This window comes from Pongo abelii, chromosome X, assembly GCF_028885655.2.
Source record: "Pongo abelii isolate AG06213 chromosome X, NHGRI_mPonAbe1-v2.0_pri, whole genome shotgun sequence".
In the NCBI taxonomy this organism is placed as follows: domain Eukaryota; kingdom Metazoa; phylum Chordata; class Mammalia; order Primates; family Hominidae; genus Pongo; species Pongo abelii.
In genome coordinates this window covers 105,525,617-105,538,755 of record NC_072008.2, presented here as the reverse complement: position 1 = coordinate 105,538,755, position 13,139 = coordinate 105,525,617, and the positions used below count along the sequence as shown (strand labels likewise).

Genomic DNA, 13,139 nt, shown 5'->3' with positions numbered 1-13,139 from the left:
AATCTTCCTTACTGGATATTTTAAGCTTTCTAACTTCTTTTCTATCACTGAAAGATACTAAAATCTTCATAGAAGTTCAGCCTATCAAGCTATTCTCTCCTCTCAGTCAAAGTGTGCTTTTATAACTTTATTTGTATGTATGAAACTCCACAAGATGATATTTCCTTGTAATTCTGCAATTTTCCCTTGATATATTTTGCCTGACCCTCTGAAATGTAGTCCATTCTTAAGGTAAACTTTTAACAAAATTACTATGGGCTAGATCTAGGGTCAGTTATATTCATCAAAGCTTTTGAAAGCACAGCTCAGTTTCTTAGAGGAGGGAATTAAGATATTTAACTGTCATTGATACAATAAGACAGTATGACAGTAGGAAATCTACACCAAAACCCAGTAGTAATCCCAGTGGATATCTTTAGAGTACCAGATTTCAGAATGGGAGACTATTTTACTGAGACCTAAACGTAAATGAGAAGAAACATTTGTGGTGTGTTTTTTCCTTCCCTGTTGTCTAAAAGAGCTAGTTTAGGTTTCCTAAGTAAATGCAGGATGCATGCAGTATTTGGGTACTATTATGCTAATAGTCAATGCATAGTTATGTGCAAACAATGGTATGTTTGCATTTCTAGAAAAATTCAGTATTACGTTCATTCAATTGGTATCAATTGATAGTAACAATAATACATTTTTAAAATCCTGTATGTGTATTATTAATTTTAGAACATGAGAATGGAAGTTCATGAAAATTTTTGAAGGTATTTTTTCAAGGTTTTCTCCCATCAATATTTTCCAAATCTTTATATAGGGTTTGTTTTATAAAACATAAAAATAAAAATATGTTGAGTTTGTCAACTTGGTGTTTAATATGAGACATTAGTGAAGCCTTCTAATTTTCAAGAAAATATAAGTACTTTTACAGACAAGTAAACAAAAGGAAGCACAAATATTTGATTGCTAAAGGAACTATTATTTTTATTACTCCTCAATGAGAGGTACATATCTTTTTATGAATTACAAATGGTAGGTAATATTGGTCAAGATATTGAGTTTTACTTTTTTTCTATTTTTTATATTATTCAAAAACATGGGCATAGTAAAAAAGTTCAAATAGAATTAAAGGGTATATGACAAAAAGAGAGTTTCCTTCCCATTTCAGATAACTCCTTTAACTCTCCCAATAATATCTTGGATATGCTTCCAGAAATTTCCCATGCACTTATACAATCATACTGTATTGTATTTCTCTGCAAATCATTTGTTTTCAGTTAATCATGTCAGTGATTTTCTTATGTCAGTACACAGCTGGCTACCTCATTCTTTTTACTGGTTACTTAGTATTTCATTATAAATGCCTGTTTCTCTCTCTCTCTCTATCTCTCTGTGTGTGTGTGTGTTTGTGTGAGATTATTAAACCATTCCTTTATGATGGATATTTAGTTGGTTTTCTGGATATAAATCTTTTGCATATGTGCAAGGACATTTAGAGGATAAATTGATAGAGGTAAAATTGCTGAGTCACACAGTATATGCATGTCAAATTTTGAAAATTTTTGTTAGATTGCCACTAAAGAAGTGCTAACAGTTTGCCGAGTCACCGGTAGTACATGAGTCCTTGTTTCCCTGCATTCTTGCAAGAAGTATATTAAAACTATTTTAATTCTTTGCATTCTGATGAGAGAGAAATGAGATATTATAGGCTTAATATGTTGTGTTCTCTGAAGCAAAAATTTTAAACCAGCCCAAGGCTTGCAATAACTCACATTTTATTATCATTATTATTATTATTATTAATTATTACTATTATTATCTGAGACGAAGTTACACTCTATCGCCCAGGCTGAGTGCAGTGGGGCGATCTCGGTTCACTGAACCTCCGCCTCCCGGGTTCAAGCGATTCTCCTGTCTCAGCCTGACGAGTAGCTGGGATTACAGGCGTGCGCCACCATGCCCAGCTAATTTTTGTATTTTTAGTAGCAGTGGGGGATTTCACTATTTTGGCCAGGCTGGTCTTGAACTCTTGACCTCAAGAGATCTGCCCACCTTGGCCTTCCACAGTGCTGGGATTACAGGCGTGAGTCACCGCGCCTAGCCAACTCACACTTTATTATAACGAAACTGTGGTAGATGGCCTCACCTGCCATATCTTTGGCAGAAAAATAGTTCATAAGAATTAAGTTTAGTATTCCACCAACATTACTTAAAGTCAGATTTGACACACAGCTTTAGTGCCTAGCATAGTGGCTGGCATATAGTGGGTCATCAGTAAGTCTTTATTGTATTAATGAAATGTAAATCTTATTTTAAAAGATGAAATTTAACATTAAAATTTATCATTTAATCCAAATAGTTGACTGATTGCAAATATGGTTAACATAGTAGTGTATAGCAGTTAGAGAAGATTTTGGAAATATTTTGCGTAGTGTACTTACAGGGGATGTTTAGTGCACCATGTGAAACAAATGGTTTCTTTACACTTAAGTCAATAAATATTCCTTTTAATATAACACAAAATATTTTCTGTAGGTAAAATTTGTTTTCACCTGATCTACTTTTTTTGGTGTTCTGTTTCATTTAGTATATGTTTACTAAACATTTATCTTCATTTTTGTTTTAAGTGTAATAAGTGATGCATACGGTGAGGTGCCCACAGTTGACAGTGTGCTGTTTGTTTTTGGTCTGCAACAAGCTAAGTATAGAATTTTAAAGTAAGCTTGAGAAAATTTTATAGCAATTTGATAGGGTAATTTTAAGTCTGTAGAATCTGAACATAAAAGATGTGGGTACGTCTTTTCAAATCTTTATTTTTTCTCTTACGATTTTCTAGTTATTTATTTTTATTGTGCTTTACAAATTTATTGGTCTAGAACAAATTAGGGACTTTGAAAAAAAATGCTGTTTAACTGCAGATAGTTTGAAAAGCACTGGCTTATGTGGGGTTTATAAAAGACTTTAGCTGTATTCATATTTTTGCAGATTTTCTGATTAAATTCTCATTTACTATGCTTTTCCTAAAGATACATATTCCAAGAAAAGATGATCCCCAAAAACTGTTCAAATCATATTTATTTATTAATGGACTCTCACTTTTGATAAGATTTAATGTTTAATAGGTTCCTACGATGCTTCTGTTTCACAGTATTTTTCATTACATGTGATTTTTTTCAGAATACTTTATTTTAATATTAGGTGTATATATTTATGGGGTACATGAGATGTTTTGATGCAGGCATGCAATGTGAAATAAGCAAATAATGGAGGATGGGGGTATCCATTCCCTCATCCATTTATCCTTTATGTTACAAACAATCCAATTATATTCTCTTAGTTATCTTAAAATATAATTAAGTTATTATTGACTATATTACTGCTTTGTTATCAAATAGTAGGTCTTATTAATTATTTTCAACTATTTATTGTACCCATTAACCATCCCCACCTTCCCGCCAACCCCCTACTACCCTTCCCAGCCTCTAATAATCATCCTTCTACTCTCTGTGTCTATGGGTATTTTGTTTGTTTGTTTTTAGATTCCCAAAATAAGTGAGAACGTACAATATTTGTCTCCCAGTATCTGGCTGACTTCACTTAACACAATGATCTCCAGTTCCATCCATGTTGTTGCAAATGACAGGATCTCATTCATTTTTGTGGCTGAATAGTACTCTATTGTGTATAAATACCATATATTCTTTATTCATTCATCTCTTGATGGATGAATCAAGCCACTTTTAGGTGGCTTCCAAATCTTAGCTATTGTGAACAGTGCAGCAACAAACATGGGAGTGCCTTTGATATATTGATTGCCTTTCTTTTGGTTATATACCCAGCAGTGGAAATGCTGTATCATATGGTAGCTCTAGTTTCAGTTTTTTTGAGCAACCTTCAAACTGTTCTCCATAGTCGTTGTGCCAATTTACATTTACACCAACAGTGTGTGGGTGTTTCCTTATCCTTGCCAGCATTTGTTATTGCCTGTCTTGTGGATGTAAGCCATTTTAACTGAGGTGAGGAGATATCTCATTGTAATTTGGATTTGCATTTCTCTGAGGATCAATGATGCTAGCACCTTTTCATATGCCCATTTGCTATTCTTATTACTTCTTTGGAGAAATGTCTGTTCAAATCTTTTGTCCATATTTTAATCAAATTATTACCTTTTTTCCTATAGAGTTGTTTGAGCTCCTTATATATGCTTGTTATTAGTCCCTTGTCACATGAATAGCATGCAAATATTTACTCCCATTCTTGTGGGTTGTCTTTTCACTTTGTTGATTGTGTCTTGCTGTGCAGAAGTTTTTTAAACTTGATGTGATTCCATTTGTCCATTTTTGCTTTTATTTCCTATGCTTCTGCAGTGTTTGTCAAGAAATTTTTGCCCCCATAAATGTCCTGGAGATTTTCCCCAATGTTTTCTTTCAGTAGTTTCATAGTTTGATGCTTAGATATAAGTGTTTGATCCATTTGATTTGAAGTTTCCAGCTATTATTGTACTGGGGCCTATCTATCTCTTTATTTCTAATAATAGTTGCTTCACATATCTTGGTGCTCCAGTGTTGGGTGTATTTACATTTACACTTTTCTATACTGGCTATTTTTATGTCACCTCATAAATTGTTTTATCATGATTTTTAGCTTCTCTGCATTGGGTTTCAACGTACTCCTGTAGCTCAATGATATTAATTCCTATCCATATTCTGAATTCTATTTCTTTCATTTCAGCCATCTCAGCCTGTTTCAGAACCCATGCTGGAAACGTGATGTGGTCATTTGGAGAAAAAAAGGCACTCTGGCATTTTGAGATTTCAGGGTTCTTGCATTGTTTATTTCTCATTTTTGTGGGCTTATCTATCTTCAATTTTGGACTTTGCCAACGTTTAAATGTTTTTTTCCTTTATCATATTTGATGACCTCGAGGTTTTGATTGTGGTATAAGGTAGATTTAGCTAACTGGCTTTGTTTCTGGAAGATTTTCAGGGGCCAAGACTCAGCTTCCAACTCCTGGACTATGTGCTCTAACTCTGGGGGACTTGCATTGGACTCTGACTTTGTTATCTGGTTCCTTTAGGTTTGCAACCCACAACACTGGGGAGAGGTGGTGAGGTGCAGCAGCTTCAGCAGAGTGCTAGCAGGTGCTGGGGTACCTGCCTCCCTGTGGGTGTTCACCACAGTGTTGGAGGCAATGCAGCTGTGGGGGTCATGGGGCCCCTACTTGAGACTGTGTATATGGTTGTGCTGGATGTGGAGTTGATTTTGGGGTGGGGTGCAGGCCAGCGCAGGTCTGGGTGACTTGTCTACCCCACAAGCAGGAGTGATCACTCAATGTGGGGTAGGATCTGCTGTTTTCTGTGCAGTGTTAGCCCAAGGACAGGGTGCTGGCAGGGGCAGGGCTTGCTGTCCCTGTGCTTGCCAAGACGTTGTCTGCAATGGCGGTTGTCGGGGGTGGGATGTGGACTGCACTCCCGTATCCTAGTGGGGCAAAGAAAGCAAAACCCGCCAGTGCAGACACACACCAGAAAAGTGATGTGGGGAGTTGCCATGCACCCTGGGAAAGCTGCAATATGGGGAGGGGGCAAGTGGGCTAGCATGTTGCCATAGAGACCACCTCACTGGAGCTCTCCACTGGTCAGGCAGGATCTATCAGTGCAGAAAATATGGTGTAGGCCCTCATGGCACCCAGGACTGCCTTGAAAGCAGGCAGGCCAGGCTGGGGCCCCAGGAGAGGCCAGCAGACCAAGGGGCTCTCACGTTGGACCACCCATATCTGATGGGCAGGACTGCCCTGCAGAGATTAGGTCTGACAGTTCTCTTAGGGCTAAAGTCTTCTATGGGATCAAGTCAAGCACAGGGGGATGGCTGTTCTTGGCCATGCTCTGCTACCAACATTCCTGCAAGAAATCCTCTGGGCTCCACATCTGCTGACTTGCTGCCCTTACCACTTCTCTAAGCAGCTCTGTCTGCCAACTCACATGTCTGTGACGGTTGAGGGGTCTCCTCCTGTCAGGTTTCCAGGGGCCCATGGTGAGAGCTGGTTGGTCCTTGACAGTTCAACTCACTCGTACTCCTGGAGCTGTTGTGGTTCAAAAGTAAGTCCCAGTGCATAGTAGCCCCATGCAGTGTTTCCAGCTTTCTCTCTCTTCAGTCCAGCTTCTGTATCTTTCCTCCCTCCACTCTTAGCACCTTTACTCTGAAGATCTGTTAAAAGCATGCCAGTTGTCTCAGTCCCTTAGTGGGAGCTGTTCCACCTGGCTGTGTCTAGTAGGCCCTCTTGCTCTCCCTTTAGTATATTGTTTCTTTTTATATCATGCTGTACTGTGTACATCTTGAAAAGTTGTAGTTACTATTTTTGATTGGCTCATCATTTATTCTTTCTACAAAGGATAAGAGTAGTTTACACACCACGGTTAAATGTTATGATATTATGTGTTTTTCTGTATACTTACTATTAACAATGAATTTTTTTTTACCTTCAGGTGATGATTTATTGCTTATTAACATTTTTTTTTTCTGATTTAAGTACTCCCTTTAGCATTTCTTGTAGGACAGGTCTGGTGTTAATGAAATTGAACTTTTGTTTGTCTGAGAAAGTCTTTATTTCTCCTTCAGGTTTGAAGGATATTTTCACTAGATACACTGTTCTAGGGTAAAAGGTTTTTTTCATCAGCACATTAAATATGTCATTCCACTCTCCTGGTCTGTAAGTCTTCCACTGAAAAATCTGCTGCAAGATGCTTTGGCATTTCATTGTATGCTATTTGTTTACTTGTTTCTTCTATTGCTTTTAAAATCCTTTCTTTATCCTTTATCATTGGGAGACTGATTAATAAATTTCTTCAGTTATTCTTCTGTGGGTTAAATCTGCTTTGTGTTCTATAACTTTCTTGCACTTGGATATTGATATTTTTCTCTAGGTTGTGAAAAATCTCTGTTATTATCCCTTTGAATAAAGTTTCTCCCTCATATTTAAGGAAAATAATTTTTAGATTTGCCCTTTTGAGATGATGTTCTAGATCCTGTAGTTGTGCTTCATGTTTATTTTTTTCTTTTGTCTCCTCCGACTGTGTATTTTTAAATGGCCTGTCTTCAAGCTCACTAATTCATTTTTCTGCTTTATCCATTCTGCTCTGAGAAGACTCTGATGTATTTTTCAGTACATCAATTGCATTTTTCAACTCCAGAATTTTTGCTTTATTCTTTTTAATTATTTTAACCTCTTTGTTAAATGTATCTGATAGAATTCTAAATTCCTTCTCTGTGTTATCTTGAATTTCTTTGAGTTTCTCAACACATCTATTTTGAATTCACTGTCTAAAATGTCACATATCTCTGTTTCTCTGGGATTGGTCCCTAGTGCCTTATTTAGTTCATTTGATGAGGTCAGGTTTTTCTGGATTGTGTTGATGCTAGTAGATGTTCTTTAGTGTCTGGGCATTGAAGATTTAGGTATTCATTTTAGACTTCATGTCTGGACCTGTTTGCAGCTATCCTTTTTGGGAAAACTTTCCAGATATTTGGAAGGACTTGGGTGTTGTGATCAAAACTCTATCTGCTTTAAGGGGCACCCCAAGCCCAGTAAACCTGTGGTTCTTGAAGATTTGTAGAGGTACCAACTTGGTGGTATTGGACAAGATTCTTGAGAATTCTCTGGATTAACAGGCAGAGACTCGCTCTCTTCCCTTACTTTCTGTCAAACAAATAGCTTTTCTCTCTCTGTTCTATGCCTCCTAAATCTTGGGGTGGAGTGACACAAGCACCCCTGTAGCCACCACCACTATGATCGTGCTGGGTGAGACCTAAAGCCAGCACAGCACTGGGTCTCACCCAAGGCCTGCTATAATCACTCCCTGGCTACAATCTGTGCTTGCTCTAGGCCCTTGGGCTCTACAATCATCAGGGGGCAAAGCCAGCCAGGTGTATGTCCTTATCTTCAGGGTGGCATGTTCCCCCAGGCTCTGGATGGGTCCAGAGATGCCCTTCAAGAGTCAGAGACTAGAGTCAAAAAACCTAGAATTCTACCTGGTGTTCTTTTGTACTATGGGTGAGCTGTGGCACTCAAACCACAGGATGCCCTTTCTCTTACTCTTCTCTCCTTTTTCCAAAGGCAGAGGAACCTCTCCTCATAGCCATCACCACCACAGGTTATGAGGAGTACTGCCAGACCACCGCTGATGCGTTCTTAAGGACCAAAATCTCTTAAGTCAGCTTGTGGTGAACGCTACCTGGCCTGGGAATCACTCTTCAGGGCAGTGGGCTCACCGCTGGCCCAGGGCAGGTTCAGAGACATCATTTAAGAGTCAATTCCTGGCCGGGAGCGGTGGCTCACGCCTGTAATCCCAGCACTTTGGGAGGCCGAGGCAGGCAGATCATGAAGTCAGGAGATTGAGACCATCCTGGCTAACATGGTGAAACCCCATCTCTACTAAAAATACAAAAAATTAGCTGGACGTGGTGGTGGGTGCCTGTAGTCCCAGCTACTCGGGAGGCTGAGGCAGGAGAATGGCATGAACCCGGGAGGCAGAGCTTGCAGTGAGCCGAGATCACACCACTGCTCTCCAGCCTGGACGACAGAGCGAGACTCCATCTCAAAAAAGAAGAAAAAAAAAAAAAAAGAGTCAATTCCTGGAATCAGGGACCACATTAGCTGACTTGGTGCTCTACCCCTCTTTGGCCATGTTGATACCTGAAGCCAGCAGGTCTCAGAGGCTCACCCAAGGCCCTCGACATAGTACCTGGTTATCACTGCTGTTTATTCTGGGTCCACGGGCTCTTCAGTTAGCAGGTGATGCATGATGCCAGAACTGAGTCCTTCCCTTCAATGCAGCAGGTTTTCTTCTGGCCCAGGTTGTGTCTAGAAATGTCATCTGGGAGCTAGGGCCTGGAAGAGAGACCTCATAACTCTGACCAGTGCCCTATTCTGCTGTGGCTGTACTGGTATCCAAGATGCAAAAAGAAGTCTTCCCCTCTCTTTTTTCTTATCTTCTCAAGCAGAAGGAATGGGTCTCTTTTGGAGCTGTGAGCTGAGCAGACTGGGGTTAGGGGAAGGATGAAGCCAGCACTCTTTTGACTGCCTCAACCCGGTATCTCAGCAGGTCACATCCCCCTCCCCCCAGTCCACTGTCTATGGGCCCAGTTCAGCACTAGGACTTTCCTAAGAGTTGCAGTCCTTGTGGCCTAGCCTGCCTTTCAAGTTCACTTAGAGACTCAGAGCAGTTTACCACTTTGTGGAAAGGTTTGTGGGAACTCAAGTTGTGACCACTGGGATCGGCAATTCCCCTTTGACTAAGTCTGGTTTAAATGCTCCCTCTGTAGGCGGGTCTAATCTGAATTTGATCTGGTTTTGCTTTCTGCTCTAACTGAACAGCACTGAGTTCAGTGCCTCACAATTGCCATTGTCTTTGTCCCCCAGCATCCAGAGACACTCTCTGCACCACACCATCACTGTCAGGGGATGGGGGGTAGTGGTCCTGAGGTGGGTGGGGAAGTGGTGACATTTGCAATTCAAAACTATTTTTTTCTATCTATTCAGTGCCTCTTTTAATGAAAGGAATTTAAAACCAGGTACTATGAGGTTTCATCTGATTTTTGGTTCTTATGAAGGTCTTTTTTTTTTTTTTTCTGTATAGCTAATTGTTAAATTGGTGTCCTTGCAGGGGGGATGATCTCTGGAGTGTTCTATTCCACCATCTCTCCCCGCTTCCCTCCTCTCAACATTACATTTCATTAAATGCTAAACATTGCATGTAGGGTAGAAATATTTTAAGGTTATTATGATTTTTAATTGCATAAAAACAATCCAAGTCAAAAATCAGTCTGTTGAAAAGTGACATAAATTATCGGAGTAGTTGACAGTCATCTTATCTCTGAGATATTCTAGGACTAGTGAATTTCCTCTTTTTGTACCAGCTTGTTTTTAAAGACACATGCACACGTATGTTTACTGCAGCACTGTTCACAATAGCAAAGACTTGGAACCAACCCAAATGCCCATTAATGATAGACTGAATAAAGAAAATGTGGCACATATACACCATGGAATATTATGCAGCCATAAAAAAGGATGAGTTCATGTCCTTTGCAGGACATGGTTGAAGCTGGAAACCATCATTCTCAGCAAACTAACACAAGAACAGAAAACCAAACACTGCATGTTCTCACTCATCAGTGGGAGTTGAACAATGAGAACACATGGACACAGGGAGGGGGACATCACACACCAGGGCCTATCAGGGGATGGGGGGGTTAGGGGAGGGGTAGCATTAGGAGAAATACCAAATGTAGGTGATGGGTTGATGGGTGCAGCAAACCACCATGGAATGTGTATACCTATGTAACAAACCTGCACGTTCTGCACATGTATCCCAGAACTTAAAGTATAATAATAATAATAATATAATAATCATAATAATAATAATCATAATAATAATACATTGAGGTGTGACCTGGGAGTGTTCTATTCATCATATTGTTGCCTACTTTTTAAAATTGTGTTATTGTTTTATAGACCCTATGAGTTTTGTGCTTCCAAAAAATAAAAACTAAATAAAAAATAAAAAACAACTCAAAGTAGTTTTGACTTTCTTTCTTGAACTTTTTATATTTAATTGCTTGAGTGCCTTATTTCCTTTTAAAATTGCTGCATTATAGCCCATCCATTCTTTTTGTTGTTTTTTTTTTAAATATCAAGTTTTCCCATGTGTCTTTTTTTGTAGTTTGGCAGGAGTAAGGCTTTTTTTGTTGTTGTTGTTCATGTATTTATGCTTTTTTCCCATTTCTTTCCATAATTGAGCACTCTGGAGCCATTGGAAGACTTTGTCTGTGTTGGAAACTTAGCATATAAATCAGTTTTTGCCATTTTAATGGTATTCACTTTAAGGTATGAATGAAAGTTTGCCACTAAGCCTGCTCTTGTATTAAAAATTGTTTTCACTTAGGTAGCAGGTCTTGACCAAAGATCTGAAATTATGATAGAGATTTAAATGTTATATGCCTAACTCTCATGTAATAAGTAAGGTTTATTATGGCCAAATGTGTATTATTACTCTCTGGGAGAGCTTTTGAAACAATCTGGGGGTCTTTAATTCCAGACTAAGCACCAAACATTGTCTAATTCAGGAATTCAGTTCAACATTTAAAAAATAAATCCAAATTATAATCTTAAATTATTTCATTATTTACACAATTAAAATTTAGCAGGCATGTATTGAGTACTGATTATGTGGCAAGTGGTGTATTAGGCACAATGGGATGTGGAAAAATTCAAATACAATTAAGTTACTCTCACCAGTGTACTCACATCCTGTTCTCAGCAAAAACAACTCATGACATGCCAAAAATTGACCACATGCCTTTATTTGTAAACTAACAAATTATTATGCTAACCCCATTTCAAAGCCTCTAGTAAAAGGTTAAATATAGTTAGACACAGGAAATTCAACTTCAGAAAAGCTAAAGATTACATGTTATTGTTCCTGATCTCTAGAGTTGGCAGAGTTGATTGAGAGAGCAGAGCTGATGCAGACAATGTGAAGTCAAATAAAGAGGTAAGAAATCTGTTTTTAACACCAGTAAATGATATATGAAAAACATCTAAGACTTAAAAAGTTGGTTCCTATGGTTTTTTGATCTATGAAATGATTTTTTAAAGATAAAACTATTTGTAAAAAAAAAAAAGTAAGCTGATTGATTAAAAAAAACTTGCCGAGGTATAAATAACAGATCAGAGAACAGTGATTAAAGCAATTGAAAAACTTGTTGCAGATAGAAATTAGATAAATATTTGTCTTAGTCACTAAAGATAAGTGTCAAAAAGTAAGTGATCTAAAATTTACTTCTCTTTCTAAGTACAAAGTAGATACTCTATGTTTTAATGACGACCACTTAAAAATGACCATTTAAAATATGCTTAATTATAAATATAACAGTACATATGAAAGTGTTAAGGAAACTATAAAGTTCTATGTATATGCCTGACATTTTATATATTAAGGACTATACATTTATATGATGCATATTATTGGAGAGGAAATTTGACAAGGTCAGAGATAAGTTGTGAGAGAAAATAAGTGGACACTTTAACTTGTAACCACCAGTACTGGTTTCTGTAGAGTTGTGAGATGCAGAGAGACTTAATTATGTAAAATGGTAAAGATGTGATTTTTTGAAATGGCTAGATGTTGGTAACACACTATTGAGCAAAGTTCATTAGGCCTAAATCAGATTAAATCCTTAAGTTTAATTTTTTATTTTCTATTTTGAATGTACAGAACTACAAATCTGTACTTTATAATGATATTGAAACAGTTTTTACTCTTCATATTTTATCATTTGCTTCTACGGGAAATGCTAGACCTGATAAAGGGACAGCTTCAGTGTTTTGAAAACCTTACATAGCAATGGTTCAAAGATATTCATTCTACATACTAGCTTTTGGATTGTAAAATAGCAGTAAGTTTGAATTTTTTCCTTCCTATTTTCCTTAAATTAGATTGTCTGATTTCTATTGACAGAACCCCACGAAAAGAAATATCCTCCGTCTTTCTGGGCTGATATTGAATCAAATCAAACCGTCTTACAAAAGGAGGAAAAAGGAGTAGACTCACTAATTCTCTGCTCTTCACACTTCTTCATTATATCTTGTTTTATCTTTCAAGTTTGAGGAGACAGAGAAGAGAGGTCTTTGTTTCCTTAAGGATAAATGATGGCAGGCATGAGAAAAAGGGGCTTTTCTCTGTGTGATATATGATGAGAAATAGGGGAATAAAAGCAGCTGCCACAGGACAAATGTTATAATTAGGTTCTATTATTTTTAGAGCTGATCAATATGAATTCATTTGTTTTCAGTCATGCTTTGTACGAACATTTGGGGATTAGAATTTGAGGTTTAGCTAGTTTATTGGTTATATCGTGAAGCATGATCAATCTTATTACAGGCAATTATAGCTCTCTCAGTTGTTGGAATCAATACTAATAATGATGCTGTACATTCATATAACACTTTATGGTTTACAAAGCCGTTTCTTAAATGATCTCATCCAGAATCATCACAATGGTAAAGGAAGTAGGCATAGTACAGTCAAATAGTGTTCAAAGGTCTTAGGAGTCATAGATCTAGGATAGAATATTGGCTCTGCTTGCTTTAAGTA

General features: G+C 37.8%; 1 long non-coding RNA gene across 1 annotated transcript in view; it reads left to right on the top strand.

Moving 5' to 3' along the window:
- Positions 1-11,569, top strand: part of LOC134760899 (uncharacterized) — a 266,329-nt gene extending 254,760 nt beyond the window's left edge. Inside the window, exon 3 of the long non-coding RNA XR_010138965.1 lies at positions 11,477-11,569. This is a non-coding gene — a long non-coding RNA (uncharacterized LOC134760899). The remainder of the gene's footprint in view (positions 1-11,476) is intronic.
- The last annotated feature ends 1,570 nt before the right edge of the window (positions 11,570-13,139 follow it).